At 42.9% G+C, this 23,139-nt stretch overlaps 1 protein-coding gene across 2 annotated transcripts in view; it reads right to left on the bottom strand.

The window, feature by feature from the left end:
- Positions 1 to 10,327, bottom strand: part of PHF20 (PHD finger protein 20) — a 127,631-nt gene extending 117,304 nt beyond the window's left edge. For both annotated transcript variants that reach the window (XM_005900040.3, XM_070381655.1), the window contains exon 1: positions 10,191 to 10,327. The gene's annotated coding sequence lies outside the window, so the exon portion shown is untranslated. The remainder of the gene's footprint in view (positions 1 to 10,190) is intronic.
- Positions 10,328 to 23,139: the final 12,812 nt, after the last annotated feature.

Below are 23,139 nucleotides of genomic sequence, written 5' to 3'. Positions count from 1 at the left end.
TTGGATTAGCCTCTTTTACTTGAGAGGGTAGAGAAGGAAACAAGGGAAGAAGGGAGGAAAGGAAGGAGGAAGAAAGAAAAGAAGTAAGCTAAAAAAAATTCCCTTACCCTCTTCCCAGATACTTGAAATGCTTTCTCTAGAAGTCAAGTCTTTTTCTACCACAATTAAAATTCAGACAGACAACAAACACAGGTTGAGCTTACATCTTCTGAATTACTGAGAATGAACTGGTTAAATGAGGGGCTCTTCCCAGAAACAGTGGAAAGGAGCCCAGGCTTAACTCCAGAATATATTTGCTGAATGACTGACCTTTGGCACATTACTCAACCTCACTGAGCTAATCATCTTACCCTCACAAGTTCCTTCTTTTCTCCCCATCACAGTTTGAGGTCCCAAGACTGGCCAATGTGCCAAGCCAGGAACATGGGCATTGCCTTCACATCTCACTCTCAGTCACCATTTTGTCACACCTACTTCTAGGTTTCTCCCACTATCTAGTAGCTGCCCAGTTCAGGCGACAACTCTCCGGCTTCCCAGGTGGCACTAGTGGTAAAGAACTTGCCTGCCAAAGCAGAGAAGTGAGTTCCAATCCCTGGGTCAGAAAGATCCCCTGGAGGAGGCCATGGCAACCCACTCCAGTATTCTTGCTTGGGAAATCCCATGCACAGAGGAGCCTGGCAGGTTACAGTCTATAGGGTCACCAAGAGTCTCACACGACTGAAGCAGCTTAGCACACACAAACCCAACAACTCTTAGTGGAGCTCAAAACCTCCAGCCACATGCTCCCTGGATCCAAATCAATACTGTCTTATAAGCTGACTTCTGAGTGGTTACTTTATGATAGACACTATTCTAAGTGCTTTACATATACATCATCTCATTTAGTATCTACCTCATAGTTCTGTGATGAGAATTATTATTATTGTCATTTTAGAGTTGAAAAAACTAAGGTTCAGAAAGTAAGCTGCCCAAATGACAAACCTACCAAGTACTGGGGCAAGGAATTGAATGAATCCAGGTAATCTGACTAGTCAACTAACTTGGCTACTCTTTATCAGTGCTGCTGCTGCTACTACACTAATATTTCTAAAGTATAAATCTGATCATAAGACACCTCTGTTTAAAACTTCAGGTTATATCTCAATTACATCTCAAAAAAAAAAAAAAAAAAAAAACTCGGTAGTTCCCCTACAGAACAGAGTTCAAACTACTCAGTGTAGCATCAAGGCCTCCAATGAGTTAGCAACTATGACCAAGTCAAACCAGGGGCTGTCAAAGATGGGAACTTAAAAGAAGTGGAGCAGACACTCAGCAGAGGGCCAACGGCACGTGGTGGTTATGAGCCAGAATTCTAAAGAGACTGCCTGGGTTTGACCCCCAGCTCCACCATTTTCCAGATAACCTTTCACAAGTCATTTCCTCTCTGAGCCTCAGGCTACTCATCTGTTAAATGGGGATCTTCCTATAAATCTTCCTATAGGTGCTGTGAAGATAAAAATTACTTAACACAGGGATTTCCCTGGTGGTCCAGTGGTTAAGAAACCCTGTTTCCAGGACAGGGGGCACACATTTGATCCCTAGTCAGGGAACTAAGATTCCACAGACCACATGATGCAGCCAAAAAAAAGCAAAAATTACTTATCACAGAGCCTGGCACATGACAACCTCTCAAGGTTATTACTGCTCATGCCTCCCACACACCCAGACTCCCTGCAATGATGCTTCCTCTCTGCCAGGTCCTTCAGATGGGGCTCAGCCATCAGCACCTCCCCAAAGGGCTGCTGGGCCAGGGCCCACCCCATTATTCACCCATGGCAGCCTTGCCTGCTGCATGGATCACAACACAGCACTCTACTCTGAAACTGCCTGTGTCTAAGCCCATCTCTCCTCAGGCATTTAACTCCTCATAGGCACTCCCAGAGTCTAACAAGCAGCACTGTTACTTGGCAGTCAGATGCTTCTTTAATGAGATAACCTTAGTTTCCTCATTGACAAAATAGGAGGAAAGAAAAGAAAGAGATCAGTATCACCCATCTTGAGGGATATAGGAATTCAAGGAGACAATTCCATGGAGACTCTTTGAAAAGTGCTCTCCTCAGGTGAGTGTAGGAACTGGTGTTACTCCACGGCGGTAAGGCAAAGCACAGGGAACCAGGCACCTGAAGACAGGCCAGAATTTCGCCCCTGGAGCCTAAGAAAAGCTGTACTCTGTTTTCAGTCGCTGGGAGGGCTCTATAAATGGTGTCACGCAGCTCTGGAGTGGGTTTGTGTGGGTTCTTTTTAGGGAAGGGAATCTTTTTTAAAACATACCTGACTAAACTGTTTTTACAGAATTCCTTAATTGAGGTATCACTATATTACAAAGTAAAACAATTTGGAGATGGAGTCATTACCCATGGGACCTCCAAAGACATTTCCCTAAATTATAACCAATTCATTGTGCATGGGATTTTAAAGATAAATAAAAATTATTTAATAGTCAATATTCCTGGTCTTTGTTATTAATACCAGGAGATGGCTAACTTTTACTGAGTTTTTATCACATGCTAATCCATGAAAAAATGCTTTATTCCCAACAGTGCAGAAAAGTTGACAGTATTATCCAATTTTTCAGAGAAGGGAAAACAGACTTAGAGCAAGTAACTTGCTCTTGGTCACCTGGCTAGGAGGAAGAGCTTGGATTTTAAAAGCAGGACCTACTCCAAAACCCACAGTATTTATACGGCATTTAAAAATAAGGCCTTGCAATAAAGCAGATGTGGTACATATCTACAATGGAATACTATTCAGCCATAAAAAAAAAGAATGAAATAATGCAGTGTGCAGCAAGATGGATGCAACTAGACATTATTATACTAAGTGAAGTTAGAAAGAAAAAGACGAATACTATATGACATCATTTATATGTGGAATCTGATATATGACACATGCATGCTCAGTCGCTTCAGTCATGCCCAACTTTTTGCAACCCCATGGACTGTAGCCCACCAGGCTCCTCTGTCCACAGGATTCTCCAGGGAAGAGTACCGGAGAGGGCTGCCATGTCCTCATCAATATAAGACACAAATGAACTTATTTACGAAACAGAAACAGACTCACAGACAGAGAAAACAGACTTGTGGTTGCCAAGGGGGTGGGAGGTGGAGGAAGGCAGGACTGGGAATTTGGAATTAGCAGATGTAAACTATTACACATAGGATGGATGAACAGCAAGGTCCTACTATACAGCACAGGGAACGGTATCCAATCTCCTGGGATGAACCATAATGGAAAAGAATATTTAAAAAAAAGAACGCATGTATACAAACAAGTCACTTTGCTGTACAATAAAGATTGGCACACTGCAAATCAACTATACTTCGATTTTTAAAAACTAAACTTTTTTTTAATAAGGGCTCTGAGGGAATTCTCCAGTGGTCCAGTGGTTAGGACTTGGCACTTTCATTCCTGGGGGCCCAGGTTAGATCTCTGGTGGGAACTAAGATCCTGCAAATACCATGGCCAAAATATTAAGGACTTTGAACAACAAGGTCCTACAGTATAGCACAGAGAACTATATTCAGTATGACATATTCAGTATACTCCTATGATAAACCATAATGGAAAAGAATATTTTTAAAAGGATGTATATTTGTATAAAGGAATCATTTTGCTGTACAGTAGAAATTAATACAATATTATAAATCAACTACATTTCAATTTAAAATATATACATGTTTTATAAAGGCCTTTGAGAAACCTGAACACTAATGATATTAAGGGATTGATAAATTACTTTGTGTGAAAATAAACAAATTTTAAGTGTTCTCTCTTACAGAGAGTACTAACATAGTTACAGATGAAATATCAAGGAACAAAATCAATGAGAGGATTTTACAAACATTTTATAAAAGGAATAAAACAAATTAATGGTAACATATACTCAACTCTTCACAGCTCACCAAGTTTTAATAACCTTATAAATTAGATTTTCTTATTCCCATTTTACAGATTAGGAAATTAAGAGAAAGGGCAGCATTTACCAATATTTCTAATGATAGATGTGAGGCTAGTACAATACTTGAGAGAGAAAACAGGTCCAGATAGGTTAGTAACTTGCCATGCTGGAAGTCTGTCTCCAATGTCTACGCCACAGGGAAAGTCCCAAGAGGTTTGAGCCCCACGCCCACATGACATGGAGTTCCAAGAGCGTGGCAGTTGCCTCCAAATTCTGGTTCTTCGCCACCACATACCATGCAGCCTGGACATGAAAGGTGGCATCTTTAATTATCATGCCTTTCTGAATTGCATGATGCATAAATTTCATACAGGGCAGAGCACGACCGACTTCCTACCCATCAAAGCACTCTGGACAGCATTCACCACTCCATGAGACCAAGGGGCTGTCAAGCAGCCCAAACCAGCCATGCTCCAGAGTCTCAAGAAGGGGAGAAAGGCAGCCTCAGCTGAGAGAGTTTAGCTTCTACAATTAAGGGAAGTTTCCACGGTCAGGAACGGAATCTGAGATGAGGTGGTGAAGCCACATCTTCTCTCAGCAGTGCCTCAGGCCTGCGTTTCAGGCTGCCACCTGTTTGATGCTGTGACCAATGTGACTTATTCAAACCCTGAGGGAGAAAAGTAAGGCAGCTGTTGAGAGGAGGACATATGAGCACCAAACTTGAAGGCAAAGCAACCTGGGTCATTAGCCAAATGACCTTGGACAAATAAAGTACTTAATCTCAGTTTTCTTGTCTACTAGGTGAGAATAATAGATAAATTGTAAATGTTCAATAAGATCTAACAGAGTGCTCCAAAAACTAACTAAAATGCCCACATTTCCAGGCAAGGGTTCCATAACCTAGAAATCCCAGCACCTGTAGAAGCAAGGTAGATATGTCAATCCACCTAGCCACGCACCTTTTCCAGACAAATAAGAGACCTCATGAAAATCAGGTCTCTACTAGGACAAAGAGAACCAAAGACTCATCTAAGATGTCTGGGAGTCAGTCTTTAAAATCCTAGAATTATGTTCCTGACAAGGGATAAGCTCTTATCAAATATCTTAGTGTTAGCTGCTCAGTCGAGTCCAACCCTTTGCAACCCCATGGACTGTAGCCAGCCAGGCTCCTCTGTCCATGGAATTCTCCAGGCAAGAGTACTGGAGTGGGTAGCCATTCCCTTCTCCAGAGGATCCTCCCAACCCAGGGATTGAACCCGGCTGGGTCTCCTGAATTGCAGGCATATTCTTTACTGTCTGAACCACCAGGGAAGCCCCACTTTAAAACCCTTCCCCAGGTCCCTCTTCTTCCTCCTTCCCCTAAGTCCACTGATTCAGGCACCACCTCCCCTCTCATATTGATAAAACTGCCCTATTTTATGTTTGGTGACTCATACTCAGCTCCTAAAATTTTACATGATTTCTACAAGCTCATCTCTTCCATTATTTGGCCAAAGAAAACAAAGGACAGCTGGACACCTAACATGAGATCCAGCAAAGCTGTTACAGCATCATTACAAATCAAGGTTTCAATTTTCAACAGGTTACCCCAAGGTTAATCAACAACCTGTAAAAGGCAGTTGCTGAGATGAGTAAGAGAGAAACAAGACTTTCTCCAAGCTTACGACCTAACCAAGGAAGGTCTGACTAAGTACACATTTTGGTTTAAAGAAAATTTATTTAAAAAAAAAACTCATCAAGAAACAACTCCCCCTCCACTCATCATTTCCTAGAAAGATGAAGAAGGGGCATTAGGAGGTTATATACACCTCTGTCCCCCAATCTGGGAGACCTGAAGAGAGCTAAAAGCATGACATTTATTTTCCCCAAACTCCAGCCTAGGGCTAACTACCTGCTTCATTTTTAAATTTCATTCTATCGACTCTGCTAATTCAAAGCAAAAATGAAAGCTGGGGTGAGGAGGAGGGGAAGACATTTTTAAAATACACATCAGATAAGAGAACCTATAAATAAAGTTGTGTGTAAACTACAGACTCCCTCTTTGTGATTCAGGTTAGTAGCTAACACTGAATAGAGAAGTCTTCCCAAGAAGACTTCTTTGGGAAGCTTAGTTTCAAATGAACTAAAGCATGGAAATGGCAGAGACACTGAGGCAGAAGAATGCTGAAGTTGGGTTTGAGGACAAGCTAGCTGCCTTGGCTAGAGAGCTAGTGGCAGAAGTGACTCGGACATGGAAATGATTGGCAGCAAGCCCAACAGAGCATGTGAAGGAAATCAGATCTGCTATAACAAGCGCCCACAGGCACTGGGTTTCTAAGCAAGGTATGGACAAAGGCTCAGAGCACAGTAGACCTTGAGATAATCAGCCTGTTTTACAAATGGGGAGAATGAGGTCCAGTAGCACTAAGTGACTTGCCTGAGGTCTCACAGTGAGTGGAAGTGCTGGGACTAGAGCCAAATCAAGATCAAATTTGTTACTGAAGAGGATCTATCTAACACTCATGTGAGGGATAGGGGGGTGGGGGGAGGTGTGGAGAGGACAAAAATTCAGGTTTGTCCTGATTAGGGCCCAGAATAGGATTATAGCAGGGAAAGGCCACAACAAGTGATAGCCAGGGAAATAGGTACAGATGATCTGAAAGGAAAAGCCCACTAAGACTTAAGAGACAGATGTGGATACAAAAGGAGAGAGAGCATCGTAAGGTCATGATTCTCATCAAAGAATAAGGCCATATTCCCAGCACATTCACCTTGGTGAAGCTCCCACAGATACCCAAATCAAAGTGCAGGCACCTGCCTCTCCCAGGCCCATCTCTGGAACCCAGAAAACTCAGAAGGACTGATTGGTAATTCCAACACCTGCGACCCTGCTGACTTGGGTTATCTCAGACTCATTACCCATGGTAGGATGACAGATGAGGAACCAGAGACAAGCTGGCTGGTCACTATATGGGCTATGCAGTATTTACTAGAATGATTTTATGTCAAGAGTTATGATCAAGGGCTTCTTCTCTGGAGGTCCAGGAGAGGAGGACTCAGTGCCCTCACTGTCAAGGGCCTGGGTTCAATCCCTGGTCTGGGAACTAAGTTCCCACAAGCTATGCTGCATGCCAAACCCCCCACCCCACCCCCCCAAAAAAGTTATGTTCACCTTTAAGCAAGAAATAGTTAAGCATTTAAATCTGACAAAATAAATAGGAATCAAACTCCTGGAGAAGTTCTGGCCATGATTTCAAAAGCTAAATGCTAGAACAACTATAACTGAATATAAACAGTAGTCCTCCAAAGAGGACTGTGGCCTTGTACAAACTTTAAGGGATACACATCTAGATAAAGAAAGAAAAATAATTCTCCAGAAAAATAATATCAACATCACTGGGGAATTAGAAAAGCAGATACATGGGCCCCACTCTAAACCCACTGGATTAGAATCAACATTTTAGCAAAACACTCCCCACCCTAGGTGATTTATTTGCACATTCAAGTTTGAGAAGCACTGGTGTAGAATACCTTAAGGGTGAACTACATATAGCAGTACATAGATAGGGTACCAATCAGGCAAATAAGATACAAAGTACCTCTTCACTTTCTGTACACCATATTTTATTAGGTACTGCTCAGATATAGACCTATAGTGTTTTTCAGTGAATCTGGTACTTACTAATGATCATATGATATAAATGTGGGATCTATTTCACTTCCTGAAATAACACAGCTCCAGGGTTTTCATGCACATGAAATATAAAAAAGCTTAGTTCTTCTGAAAATACAATAAAATTATTCATTTTATTCAAGTTCCAACACGAAGTTCAGCACACTTCACCACAAGCCCCATTAATTCCTACAGGTTCCTGGGAGTATCATTAAATCCCCCAGCATCACTGAGAAGCAGGTGCTTGGCAAACATCCAATCTTCAAATGAGATTCAGAAGGACGTGGTCCTGAAAATGCAGTATTTTTCTGCCTTGTCCTGCCAGGGTTGCTTCTCAGGCTCATACTCTCTCCCGCCCTGAGGCCTCATACAGCTGCACACTTAAGTACTTCCCCAAAAGGAGAAAGGTCAGAGGTGTCATTATCCCATAAGCACTTGAGATTCCAGCTGTGGAGAAATTAATCTGGTTCAGGTTCCGGTTGAGAAGCCCTGAGTAAGATCTGGAAAGACAGAGGGAAATACAAAAGAAAGAGCCTACTGAGAGGCTCTTAGGAGAGGACATTTGCAGATTTTAAGGTGGGGGTCGGGGGCAAGGTTTGGCAGATAAGTAAGAGGATCACAAGGAGAGATAAAGATCCATCTCCCACCTCTACTCCAGGAACAAAAAGAGTGACCAAGAGATTCCTCCAAAAGACGTCTTTTCTTGATAAAAGGAAGGAAGAGAGCCAATGAGGAAGCTTTAGGAGCTGGAAGCAAGACTAAGAATCTCTGGAGCGTTTTTTTGTTTTGTTTTGTCTTCCAATGAAGGGAAATAAAGCAAAGGAAAAAGCAGTATCCTTCTAACCAGAATCTTATAAGCAGCAGACCATCAGGATTAAGAGACCTGTGAATAACCAAAGAAATACAAGGGGGGATTCGTTTTCAGTTTAAATCCAGCGCTGGGGAGTCAGGCATCCCTGGACTTGAGGCTACTTCCAGAGTAAGAGGAAGAAATGGGACTATCTTTACAGCCACCAGTAAGCAGAGCAGCGTGCAAAGGAAGAAAGGAATCAGAAAAATGCCCGGGGATAGAGCAAGCCAAGAGAAAGAGTTCCTGTTAGCAGAAAGATGAAAGATAAAGTAGACACATGAAAGACAACATACAGGCACCCCTTTGGGATGGGCGGGGAGATCCTCCCCCAGGGGGAGGGGACTTCAGGAGGTAAGACTATAGGAAGTGAGTACAGAGAAAAGGCCACAGAAGCATAGAAAGTGCCATGCTGAAAAAAGATATTTATTCACCAGAGGAAGGCAGACGAAAGGTGCACTTACCTGACCGGGAGAGCACCTAAAGGAAAATGGGGCTCCGAAAAGGGAAGCTGAGGAAACAAAATCTGTCCGTTGGCTGCAAAGCTCAAGAACCAAGGACCACTGTCTGGAAATGAGCAAACTAAGAAAAAAGGTGTGCCCTCCCAGATTTAACAAACATCAGGACGGTGGCTGCACTCTGAGAACTGTGTAACCAAAAGTAGAGCGTGGGGGGTGGGGTGTGGGGGCAGGAAACACACACTGTCAGATGTGAAAATCTGGAAGTAAGGTGGTTCGATTCGGAAAACTCATGAAAAAGGGTGGAACCCCAAGGACAGAGTGATTGGGAAAAGCTGTGAATTCCCTGTGTAAAGACAAATACTTATCTTACAATTTCAGGATTTGGACTTCATTTCGGGTAGACTCTGGACACTGTGCTCTCCCAGATTTTGAAAGGCTGGGAAAAGGAATTGGCCCCTAAATCTAAGATATTCTGGAAAGCACTCTGCCAGATTTCAGGCCTGTAAAAGGGAAGTCTCCCCTGAATTTGTGGGAACATAAGTACCCCCAAAACTGGTCACTGGACCCCAGATTTGAAACTCGCTAAATGGGAAGAACCCTCAGATTTGAAAGGGGACGTTTATTCAGAGTGGAGACACGTAAAGGGAGTGTCCTCCCAATTTGGGGGTCGTCAGTCAGGGGGTACCATCCTCAGCTGGGGAAGCTTTGGAAATTAAGATAAAATCCCAGGGATGGAGTTTAAGAAAGAGGGTTGCACCGATCACATTTTCTAAAAACTACAGAGAAAGGGGACACTCCCATAGTCGGGGGCTTGAGAAAGGGGTGTGCTCCCCAGAACAGGATTAAAGAGGCTATAAAAGAAAACGCGTTCCCAAAGCACAAGGCAAGGGCAGGGGTTGTTGGTGGAGCTCTCGGGGGCCACACAAGCTCAGGATCCGACCCTAGCGCTTCCCCCCACCCGCAACACGGCCCGCTCCGCGCCCTGGGCCCGCACCCCGCGGCCCAACCTCCTCGGGCGGCGCTGATTGGCCTCAACCACCGTCACTCCCGCAGGCAACCCTGGGGATTGGGCGCCACTCGCACGCCCGCCACGCTCTCAACAGCGGTCCCCGGGCCTCCCTCCGGGCAGGGCAAGCGGGGCCAGGCGGGGAGCGGGGCCGGGCAGGGGACCGGAGCAGCGGTGGCGTCCGTCACCGTCCCCGCCTGCACGGCGCGCGCGCGCGCGGCGCGGGCCCGGCCCGACCCGGCCCCAGCCAGCCAGCTTCGCCTCGCCGCACCTCGCCGCGAGCTCACCTCACAGCCCCGCTCCGGCTGCGCCGCTCCAGGACCAACCGACAGAAGGACTCTGCGTGCTGCGCACCACGTGACCCCCGGGACGCGCCCAGCGTATCCCCCGCCCCCCACACACACGCACCATCGCCACCTCCGAGTGACGCAGCTCCTCAGCTGCCCCGCCCTCGGCCCCTCCCCACCCGATCACCGTGGCGACGGCTCCGGCGAGCCACGCCCACTGCCCTGACGCGCGGGAACCGGCCTGCGCCTGGATCCGGAGCACGAAGTCACTACTCACCCATAGCCACTGTGATCACACGAAGCCCGGGACTGGACCCCATCCGTCATCTGTTAGTTATGCCTCCTATATGCCCCTCGAAGCCTCCTACTTCTCTCCATCCTGCTGCCAACACTCCAGTCTAGTCCACCATCAGATGGTTGTCCTCTCCACCCACACTTACTCCTTCCAATCCGTTCTTCATGCTCAGATAGCAAGAGCTTCTCAAAACGCAACTCTGTTCATAGCCATCCTCATGCTCAAAGCCCGTTGCCCACTGTTTTTCAGATTAAGATCTAAATCTTTACCGTAGCCTATCTGCCAGACTTTTCAGAGTCTGTACTAACTTGCCTCTCTCATATTCACGCGCATTCAACTCCTCCACTTTCTCAAGCCTCTTTCAAGTCCTCACACAAGTCAGGTTCCTTCCCGACCTAGAGTCTTTGAACCGCTCCTCCTGCGCTTTACCTCATTAACTCCTTGGAAGGGATTCCAATTGCTGGTGTGAAGAGAAGCTGTATTCTACCTCCGGGGACCAAGGTCAGAGTTGCAGCCACCCACAAAGGGTCTGAAAAGTTTTCCCAGTGGGACTTGGGAAGTTCCAAAGAGGAATGCTAAATATTTGTTATTTAGGAAGGCAATAACGATTTTATTTTACCTTGGAAAAACAGGGCAGCTAGATTGCACCTCTTCAAATGTAAATGTAATCATGTCACCGCCCGGCTTAAAACAACCAACCTTTCCATCACATCCTCCACCCTTGCTGTCTGGCCATACTAAGTTGCTATCATTTCTGTGGTTCTCTGCAAGGTCTTTCCAGGCACTGGGCCATGGACTAAGCTGTTACTTTTTGCAAAACTGACTCTTTAAAAGGTCTCAGTTTGTCATCTCCTCAGTAAGGTACTCTTTGACCACATAATCTAGAAGTGCTCCCCTTGATCTCCTGCTTCAAACAGGGCAATTGCTCTCTACCTTATCAATGTTTGTTTTCAGCAGAGTACTTAACACAGCTTGTAATTATTTAATTGGTTTGTTCTCTTTGTTTTATTTTTTCCCCCCTGAGTTAGAGTTAGGGACTATCTTGTATCTACTGCATTGTCAGAACCTGACAAATAGTAGATGTTCATTGTTTATCTGTGGAAGGACTGAAAGGGAAGAGAATACTGGGGCGGGGGGATGATAATTGAAAATAACGAGTAGATGGGACTTCCCTGGTGGTACAGTGGATAAGAATCCATCTGCCAGTGCAGGGGACATGGGTTCCATCCCTGATCTGGGAAGACTCCACATGCCACAGAGCAGCTAAGCTCAGTACTAAGTACTGAGCCCACATGCTGCAACTACTGAAACCCTCAGATGCAGGAAGAAAGGATCTTCCCAGGACCCTCTGTGTTTATGTTTATTAACATGAAATTGCCCAGATTTTAGTGGCTATTATAGGATATAGAGAATTTTTTGCCCCACCACCACAGTAATGTCAAGAATTCATGACCCCATATAAATACAGCATGTTTCTTTACTTATTCAACCTGTACATATTGAGACCTAGGCTTGAGCTGGGCATCAAAGATACAGAGTAGGGAACTTCCCTGGCAGTCCAGTGAATATGACTCAGCACTTCCACTGCAGAGGGAATGGGTTTGATCCCTGGTCTGATCCCACATGCTGCGTGGTGCAGGCAGAAAAAAAAAAAAAAAGATGCAGAGGGCTTCCACGATGGCTCAGTGGTTACAATGCAGGAGACTCCAGAGACAAGGGTTCAATCACTGAGTCATGAAAGATCCCGTAGAGGAGGAAATGGCAACCCACTCCAGTATTCTTGCCTGAAAAATCCCGTGGACAGAGGAGCCTGGTGGGCTACAGTCCAAAGTGTCACAAAGATTGGACATGACTGAGCATGAACACAGGACACAGGACAGAGCAGCATGAGGTTTAGGCCCTGCTGTCAAGGAGTTTACTTCCTGGTAAAGAAATCATCACAATTTGTAAATTAAAATTCTTCTTATCTATTGCAAGAACAAATACTGACACTGTTGCAAGGACAAGCAAAAGAGAAATATATTACAAGAATGTTTGAGGGCCCAGACCATGGATAGGAAAACAAGAGGCACAAGAGCAGCTCTGTCAAGAAGCAACAGCTTCTGCTGCCAGCAGCACCACAGGCCACAGCTGGGATTCAATCCCAACATCCCTTTGTTTCTGAGTCACTCACTCAAGAGGCAAAGTCTTGACCAGGGGCTGATGGTGACTGGTCAATCTCAGGTCACATGGATTAGTCCAGGCTGTCAGGGGACAAGAGGAATAATTTGCCCCCAAGGATATCCCCCCAAATGAAAATGAGGGGAGGACTGATGCTGGTCAGGCAAAAATAACTCTATACAAATATGAATAAAATACCTTGGGAGTCAAGCCGAAGCTCCTGATCATCAAGTCAAACCTGTGGAAACCTGGTTTGCTAGCTTCTGAACAGCCACTGGCTGCTTGCCATAGAGCTCCAATTTGCAAAGTTCTGGTCTAAAGTCCAGGTCTTAGGACTTCCCTGGTGGTCCAGTGGCTAAGATTCTGTGCTCCCAATGCAGGGCACCTGGGTTCTATCTCTGGTCAGGGAACTAGATCCCACATGCCTTGACTAAGAGTTCACATGCCACAATTGAAGATCCCAAGTGCTGCAACTAAAACCTGGCACAGCCAAATAAATAAATAAATACTTTAAAAATCAAAATTAAAAAATAATAAAGTCCAGGTCTCATCACTGCCTGTTTAGCAGCATCCACCATTCTGCTTTAAGGTCTTCCCCATCATTTCACTAGTAGTTGATTTCAACCATCCAATTGTTTTAAACTTAGAACCTTTCTTTGTTGAAATAGGCGCTCAAGTAATAGTTGTGACTCTGTGAATGAGTGAAAGAATGAATGTACAGCAGCCTCAACTACAGAAAATAGTATCTCTCTAACCATTTTAGAACTGTGGTCCCAGGACATAAGATGACAGCTCCACATACACTGCATACACATAAGCATATACAGAAGCACCAGAGACTACTATGTCTCTGCATGGAAGAGTCCTTTCTCTCCCTAAGCATCACTTTTCTTCAACTACAAAGTGGGATGATCTTTACTCTCATTCACGAACTTGTCACAATTAAGTGAAACATGTGAGAGTGTATTGTAAACTGCAAAGTTCTGTGTAAATGATTTTCTGATTGCTTTCTTACTAGATTCATTGTCTGCTGCTGCTGCTAAGTCACTTCAGTCGTGTCCGACTCTGTGCAACCCCATAGATGTCAGCCCACCAGGCTCTCCCGCCCCTGGGATTCTCCAGGCAAGAACACTGGAGTGGGTTGCCATTTCCCTCTCCAATGCATGAAAGTGAAAAGGGAAAGTGAAGTCGCTCAGTCGTGTCTGACTCTTAGCGACCCCATGGACTGCAGCCTACCAGACTCCTCCATGGGATTTTCCAGGCAAGAGTACTGGAGTGGGATGCCATTGCCTTCTCCGGATTCATTGTCCAGAGTATTTAAAATGTCCCTAGTAAAGGAACAGCAGAACTAAAGATCTGAGATGGGATATTCAGTTAGAAAACTGATCTTTCTCAGCCTCTACCCAGCAAACCTTTATACTCTGTCCTAAGGCAACCCCAAGGCATTTACAATGAATCTGTCAAGGGGAAGGGGGAAAGTTAAAACAGAAAAGCAAGTTCTTTGGCTGTGATTCACACCCACAGACCCCATGTACACAGAGTATCACCAAGCTTGAGGATGTCAGTCTCCAAAGCAGGAACTGGGGTAAAATATCTGCAGCACAAAGCCGAGTGTGAGAACTCAGGAAGCCGGAAACCACAGTCACAGCTGTATCTGAGAAGTCCAAGAACCTCCACAAGGCACCAGGGGCCCAAGGGAAGTGGATTGAGTTGACCCTGGCCTGAGGTCTCTCCAATCTGAGCCTGATGGAAAGTTTCTGAGCTCCTCAAGCCTTATTGCTCTCCAGTGAGGGGGAGGAGAATTATGTAGGAATTCCAATATATTTCCAGCATTTTGCAAGATTCTAAGGAGGGAGGGAGAATGAGGGGGAGAGGCAGAGAGAGGAGGACATTTTTTGTTCTTGTCCTGGCCACTAAAGAGACTGATAAAATCCACCTGGACCACTTCAAGGGCAGGGACTGTGTCCTGTTCTCTGTCCCTTGGGAGTCCTAGTACCTAGCACAGTTCCCTGTAATTTAATACTTCAAGCTTGTTTCTTGTGGTTGACACTCCTGCCAGTTTAGAGATAAAGAGACAAGGGAGGAGTTTAGCCCCAGGGACTACTGGAATGGAGATTATAAAGAAGTCCATTAAAGAAACAGTCTCTAAGTCTGCTAGACTCCGGATGACTCCCCAAATTTCTTGCAATTTAATTTTAGATAGTGATGCTATCCCACGACTCAAAGGCCAAAAATTATATAAAAGATAAACAATACAAAATCTCCCTCAAATTTTTGTTCCTCGTTTGTTTTGTTTCTACTGGTAACCACTTTCTTATGAATCCAGTACCCCACTCCTTTTCTTTTGGCTGCTCTAGGTAGCATGCTGGATCTTAGTTCCCTGACCAGGGATGGAAACCTGGAACTACTGGATTGCCAGGAAGTCCCCCTTTCAGCATTTCTTTATGAGGATATGCAAAGTTGAATATAAGTTCAAATCTATTATGAACCTTTTACACAACAGAAAGCTTTGATACATGGTGTTCTACACCTCAATTTTGTCACTAAACACATTTTGGACCCCTTACACTACATCTTTTATAATGATACAAAAATAACTCTCATTATCTTGTTTTATTTTACTGCTACGCAGTATTTCTTGTGTGGATGTACTGTAACTTGCTTAATCAGTCCCTTATTTGAGGACATTTGAGTTGTTTCCAATCCCTGGTAACTTAAAAACTATGTTCCATTTACAAATAGTTCAACACATGTGTGCAGAGAGAACTGTAGTCTAAATTCTCTGAAATAGGAGATCTGAGCCACAGTGGTGTATATATTTATAATTTTGATAGAGTTTGCAAGTCATCATTACTCGTAACATTTAAAATCTCCAATGTACTTACAGTTTAAGGATTATTTCAAGATTATTCCCATAATGTTATTCTCACTTACTTGCATTCTTGATAGAAATGAGTGAAGTTGCAGTTATCCAGCTAGGAATGTGTACAACCTACTGCCACATATTTGTCACACATGTCATCATCATGCGTCTTTTTTTTTGGCTACACCTCACAGCTTGCAGGATCCTAGTTTCCCAACCAGGGATGGAACCCAGGGCACTGGCAGTGAGAATGGACTAACCACCAAAAAGGGAATACACACCATGTGTCTTTAGAAGAAATTATCTTGATGTAGGGGGAAATGCAAAGGACAAACATTAAGGAAAATACCATTAATTCGACAACATAAAAAAATTCTATTCTATCCATGAAAATATGTCTACACATGGATGGATGGTTGGGACTATGGGGGAAGAAGAAAAGGAATGGAGGCTAAGGAAGAGTAATTCAGAGGGACCATTTACTTTGTTTCCAATGTTTATAAACAATGTTGCAATGAGTAATTCCCTTCCTGGTGATCATTCACAATGTTTCCAGTTGCTACAGACAATGCTACAATAAAGAGCCTTGGACATTCAAAAAAGGAAAAACAGGGACTTCTCTGGTGGTCCAGTGGCTAAGATCCCCAGCTCCCAATGCAGGAGGTCCAGGTTCAATCCCTGGTCAGGGAACTAGAGCCCACATGCTGCAGCTAAGAGTTGGTATGCTGCAAAAAATGGATCCCACATGTCATAATGAAAAGATCTTACCTGCCACAACTAAGACCCAGTGTGGGGAAATATATAGATAAATAAAATATTTTTAAAAAGGAAAAAGAGGGAAATCTGGGGCTGTGTCTCGATTATCAATTATCAGTTGAAGCTCTGCCCCTTACATTCCTCTGCAGTCCTTCTTGCCTGCTTATTGACTCACTAAGACCCCAAAACTCTCTCCTCTTCCTCTTCTATTACACAGTTGTAAGTTTGAAATCTCACCTCCTTGACGTCACCCTACTCGACCCAGCCCATAGTTCCTCTGGGCCTAAAAAAGTATCTTAACTGCAATCTCAATTCCAAATTCTAGGCTGGAAATAGTTATCACCAAAGAAAGTCCCTAAATGACAATTATGGAAAAACAGGTAATCACAGGTTCGCTCACACCTTACTCTACTTCCCCTGATATCCTTGCCTATATCATGGTCTTTTTTTTCCCCCTCTCTACTTCATAAGCTTTTTTAAGCCCTTTATGCTTTTCAAAGGTTTATTTAACCTACACGCTGAATCATCACCACTTCCCTTCCCACTCATCTCCTTCTATTTCCAGGGGAGCCTTTTTATTGTAGGAGGTAAAACAGAAACCTGACTAAAGTAGAAGTTAAAGGTGCTGTGAAACTCCCAATGCTGAAACCTTATGAATCCAGAGAGCACTGGCTCTTGTCCGCTTTGAACTCTTCCTGCCCTAGAGAGCCTGTATCTTCCCACCATGTAAGTTGGGGTAAAACCACTGGCCAAATGGAGAAATAAGTTATATTTCCTGCAGATTTTCCAAATTTCCCTTTTATCTCTACATACCACACCTACCTTTGCCTGTCCCCCCTTCCGATTCTACTTCAAATTTTTATCCCTTTTGGAAAAAAAAAAAATAACGACAATATTTATTGAATTTTCACTGTTTGCTAGACACTGTGCTAAGTGAATTATTTCATTATAAATTTCATTATAAATTATTTCATCATAATTACATGAATTATTTCATTTAATAACCCTTGAAGAAAGTCCCTTGTAATGGAGCCCCAGAGAAGTTACTTGTCTAAGGTCACATCACTAAGAATAATTTAAGTACCAACAATTTAATTCCAGATCTCATGCTTATTAATCCTAAACTAACCAGATTCTGAGGAGAGTCTTCCTCTTGTTCCTCTGCCCTCAAACTCTTTCCAATCTGGCCTATTCTCCAAACTATTCAAATTGCCATTCTAACATAACAGTAGTAATAAATAAAGTGATGCTTTAAAAACAGGTTGGGACTTCCCCGTCGGTCCAGTGGCTAAGGCTCTGAGTTCCCAGTGCAGGGGGCTGGGGTTCAATCTCTGGTCAGGGAACTAGAATCCACATGCTGTAACTGAGTTTACATCCCACAACTAAAGGATCCTACATGCCACAGTGAAGATGGAAGATCACTTGTGATGCAACTGAGACTCAGCACAGCCAAAATAAATAAATATATTTTAAAAATAATTTTAAAATAACCATATCATCCACTCCCCTACACAAATCCCTCTAATGCTATGCCCTCTCTAACTGAAAGTAAATCCAAAATCTTTACCCACCAGCCATTCTTGATCTGCCTCTTGTGTTCCCCAGCTCTCTGACCTCCAATTCTCTTCCCTCTGCTTTGCTCACTCCAGTTACATGAGCATCCTTGCTTTTTCTTGAGCAGGCTAAGTTCACTTCTACTGGGGTTTTGTACTTGCTGTTCCCTCTACCTGGAAAAATCTACCCTCAGATACTCATAAAACTTAGCACTTTGTTTCTTTCTGGTCTCTGTTCAAGTGTATATATATATATATATATATTTTATGATATATATATATATATTTTTTATAGAAGCTGCCTCCTAAATACAACAGTATCCTGTCTTTCTCTCTCTCCCTTAATCTCATTTATTCTTCTTCAAAGCACTTATCACCATCTGGCATATTACCTATGTATTTTTTGTTAATCTGTTTCATATCTTTAGAATTTAAAAAATTCCTGAGGTCAGGGACTTTGTTTTGTTTACTGCTATATCCCCAGTGCATGGAATGATACCCAGCATAAAATAGGTGTTTAATATTTTGCATGAATAATAAAATTAAACTATTTTTTGAGTACTTCCATTACACCAGGTATTCTATATACATCACCTATGAATTTTCTCATTTAATCTTTATAATAATCTTATGAGATTTAACCTTTTAAATATGATGTCCAAAACTTTTCAGTAGTTTATGAACAACTAATTCTCTGAGAAAAAAAAAGAAAAGATTGAGTTGTAGCATTTGTGATATCTGTGATATAATATTCACACTCTGGCTGATTTAAGACTACCAATATGAGGTCAATCAGCTCACTAAATTTCTGGGCACTTATAGAATCACAAACTGGTATGAGTCTGCTCCAGCATGCCATTGCTACTGCTATTAGGCAAGCATAGAAAGCTCTTCACAAATTACCCCTTACTCATCTTTCCAATGGAATCTCCTCTGACTCTCCAACTCACCCACACAGCCCACTTTCAAATCATGAAGAATTCCTATCTGTGTAAGAACATGCCCTGCTTGTTCTATATTTGTCATTGGGCAATGTGCTTTATTTCTGAGAAGTTCTTTCATCCTTCCTTAGTTTGGCTCTGTACTGGTGTGTCTTCAAAGCAACATCAACCAATTCAACAAATAGTAGTTAAGCAACCAGCCCATTCCAGGCAGGATGTTAGGAGCTGAGGGATAGAAGTAAAGGAGAAGCAGTTGTTGATATTCCCAGAGTGGCTCACAATCTGGTAGTGAAGGCAAATGCATAAGCAATGAAGCCGAATTATAGCCTAAGAGAAGTAATAATGAGGGATTAAATGAGTCTAGCAAGGGTGGGCAGGATCAAGACCAACCTTCTAAAGGAAAGTAAAGGAGACTTTACTTCCTTTACTTCTAAGGAAGTAAAACACAGACATCTTTCCAGATAGACATTTCAAGGCAGGGAGATACAAGCAATTGGAGACTTCTGGAGAAGATCGAGAAAGTGCTATAGGATGGACAGTTATGCTTCCTGAACTCCTTTTTGCGTCCCAAACCCTCAGTGGGTAACTCGATTCCACTCCATTATAGCAGAATTGCCAATGGGCAAGAGGTCAAAATCGATGAACAGTCACAAACACAAGAGGAAATACAATAATATCAACATTTTGAGAAATGTTTACCAAAATTTTATACATACTGTTGGGTTACTAGCAAACCATGGCCAACAAACTAGGTGGCCATGGATCAAAGAATACCAGAGAACTCAATTGACCTGTTCAATCAGTTACAAACATTGGAAAATATAGCAAAAATAATTGGAAATGACAAATCAATATTGGTGGGATGTGGAGAAAAGTACATTTAATAAATATGTACTAAAATTAAACTATGTGTCAGCCACTGATTTGTGTGCTTTACTTGTTTAACTCATTTAACTTATGTCACAATTTTATAAAACAGGTTCTCTTTTTTCACTGATTTCAATTTATTTTTGTGACTGTACTGGGTTTTTGTCACTGTGTGGGCTTTTCTCTAGTTGTGTTGAGCAGGCCTACTCTCTAGTTGCGGTGCACAGGCTTCTCAATGCAATGGCTTCTCCTGTTGCAGAGCACAGGCTCTAGGGTGCGAGTGCTTCAGTAATTGTAGTGTGAGGGCTCGTAGTTGCGGTTCCCAGGCTTTAGAGCACAAGCTCAATAGCTGTGGGTCGTGGGCTTAGTTGCTCAGAGGCATGGGGGTCTTCCCGGACTAGGGATCAAACTTATGTCTCCTGCATTGGCAGGTGAATTCTTTACCACTGAGCCACCAGGGAAGCCCCCAAAACAGTTTATATTATTATCCCACAGATATTTCACTAAGAAAACAGAACTTAAGACAGGGCAAATAACCCATTCAGTGTCAGACATTCAGTGGGATGCTGGATCAGTCTGTACTGGCTTGTAAGAGCTGATTATTATTAATAAATATTCAGTTGGCAGCTTAAAATAGGCCCTAAGTGAAAATATTTACACTACGAACATTGGCAAACATCAGACCTCTTTTTTTTAACAGCAAAATTATCTGCACACCATTAGTAGTCTTTGGTAGTATTCCAGGCCCTGGGGATATAACAATAAACAAAATAAAAATCTCTGCTTTCATGAACTTTATAGTCTAATGGTGGGAGATAAATAATGAACAAACACATAAATAAAATACATGGTATATCAGATGATGACAAGGGCTATGGAGAAAAATAAGTGAAAATGGGGTAAAAGTATGCCATCCCTTTTTATTTATTTTTGGCTGTGCTGCATGGCATGCAGGATCCCAGTTCCCTGACCAGGAACTGAACCCATGCTTTCTACATTTGAAGCATGAACTCTTAACCACTAGACCCCCAGGGAAGTCCCATGCTCCCATTTTTTAAAAATGATTATTACTGGAGTACAGTTGCTTTACAGTGTTGTATTAGTTTCTGCTGTACAACAAAATGAATGAGCTATACGTATACATACCTATCCTCTTTTTTGGATTTCTTTCCCATTTAGGTCACCACAGAACAATTAATAACATTCCCTGTGCTATAGTGCAGGCTCTGAGTTCTATTTTATACATACTCTAGTATGTATATGTATACAGATACTAGTGTATGTATAAAATTGGGATTGCCATCAATCCAAATCTCCCAATGCATCCCAACCTCAACCCCATGCTATCATTTTAAATAGGATGGTCAGGGAAGGCCTCACTAAGAAGGTAATGTCTGATTATGACCTTAAGGAAATAGGAAGGAGCAAGACATGCATCTGTTTTGGAGCAGAGTGTCCTACGTAAAGCTTCAGCAAATGCCAAGACTCTAAGAAGCACAGACATGCCTTGGGTATTTAAGGAATAGCAAAGAGGCCAGTTGACTGGAAACAGACAGGATGAGGGGAAATCTGCAAGGGAGAGTGTGATAAGTGTACCTAGGTGTTATTTTTTAACTCAAAAAAAAAAAGACCTTGGAACACATAGCTGGATAAACCACAAACTAATAGCAAAAATAATAACTCATGTGTGTGTTTTTTTTTTCCAAATTTATTGACTATTTCCTGTGAGTTCAGCTCAGTTCAGTTCAGTTGCTCAGTCAGGACTCTTTGAGACCCCATAGATTGCAGCACACCAGGCTTCCCTGTCCATCACCAACTCCTAGCGTTTACTCAAACTCATGTCCATTGAATCAGTGATGCCATCCAACCATCTCATTCTCTGTCGTCCCCTTCTCTCTCTGCCTTCAATCTTTCCCAGCATCAGGGTCTTTTCCAATGAGTCAGCTCTTCGCATCAGGGGGCCAAAGTATTGGAGTTTCAGCTTCAGCATCAGTCCTTCCAATGAATATTCAGGACTGATTTCCTTTAGGATGGACTGGTTGGATCTCCTTACAGTCCAAGGGACTCTCAAGAGTCTTCTGCAACACCACAGTTCAAACGCATCAATTCTTCGGCCCTCAGCTTTCTTTATAGTCCAACTCTCACATCCATACGTGACTACCAGGAAAACCGTAGCTTTGACTAGACAGACCTTTGTCAGCAAAATAATGTCTCTGCTTTTGAATATGCTGTCTTGGTTGGTCATAGCTTTTCTTCCAAGGAGCAAGCGTCTTTTAATTCATGGCTGAAGTCACCATCTGCAGTGATTTTGGAGCCCAAGAAAATAAAGTCTCTGTTTCCACTGTTTCCCCATCTACTTGGCATGAAGTGATGGGACTAGATGCCATGATCTTAGTTTTCTGAATGTTGAGCTTTAAGCCAACTTTTTCACTCTCCTCTTTCACTTTCATCAAGAGGCTCTTTAGTTCTTCCTATGAATTAGGCCACTGTAAGCATTTCACGTACATTATCGTACTAAATTTTCTCCATATTATTTTACTTAATCCTCAGATCAGACTGTGAGGCTGGGGAAACTGAAACAACTGTGAGTTTAAGTAAATTGAACAGAACTATACTATGTAGGGGAACAGATGAGAGCCCATATCTATTCTTGCTTGCTCTATACCTACCCTTCTCTATTAGAATTGTTGGGTGAATCTATTATATTCCATATGATTAATCTGCGTGAAGATGCTTCACTGTAATTGTAGGGCATTATTATTATTAGGTACATGGATGTGACTTGGCATATGATCATGAAAACAAAAGCTATAGACCTTAAGAAGGGCACTAAGAATTAAGTGGAGATATAATTTTAACTGAGGGTAATTGGAAAAGACATACAAAGCAGGTAGCATTTGAGCTGAACCTTGAAGAACTTCCCTGATAGCTCAGCTGGTAAAAGAATCTGCCTGCAATGCAGGATACCCAGCTTCAATTCCTGGGTCAGGAAGATCCACTGGAGAAGGGATAGGCTATCCAACCCAGTATTCTTGGGCTCCCCTGGTAGCTCAACTGGTAAAGAATCTGCCTGCAATGCAGGAGACCTGGGTTTGATCCTTGGGTTGGGAAGATCTGCTGGAGAAAGGAAAGGCTACCCACTCCAGTATTCTAGCCTGGAGAATTACATGGACTGTGTAGTCCATAGGGTTGCAAAGAGTTGGACAAAACTGAATGACTTTCACTCACTTTCATGTATTAGTCAAGTTCATGGAGGGAGGTAGAGACCACCTGTTACCTGAAGAGAGACAATTTGATATAATGTATTATCAACCATGTAACTGAAGAAGTAAAAGAAGAAATCTAAGCTATCGTGAAGGCAGTGATTGTTAATTGTAGGAACACCTACAATGCTTAGGGCTGAGAGCAAAGGGAAGAGGTTGGAATGATTAAAACGCATACACTTAGAGGAAGTGCTAAACAGAACTGAAACAGACCTCTGAAGAGGAGGCCATACTTGGTGTGTGCTTGTGTC

The sequence above is a fragment of the Bos mutus genome, chromosome 13, assembly GCF_027580195.1.
Source record: "Bos mutus isolate GX-2022 chromosome 13, NWIPB_WYAK_1.1, whole genome shotgun sequence".
Classification (NCBI taxonomy): domain Eukaryota; kingdom Metazoa; phylum Chordata; class Mammalia; order Artiodactyla; family Bovidae; genus Bos; species Bos mutus.
The sequence above is the reverse complement of the archived record's forward strand: the minus strand, read 5'-3'. Positions and strand labels throughout refer to the sequence as shown.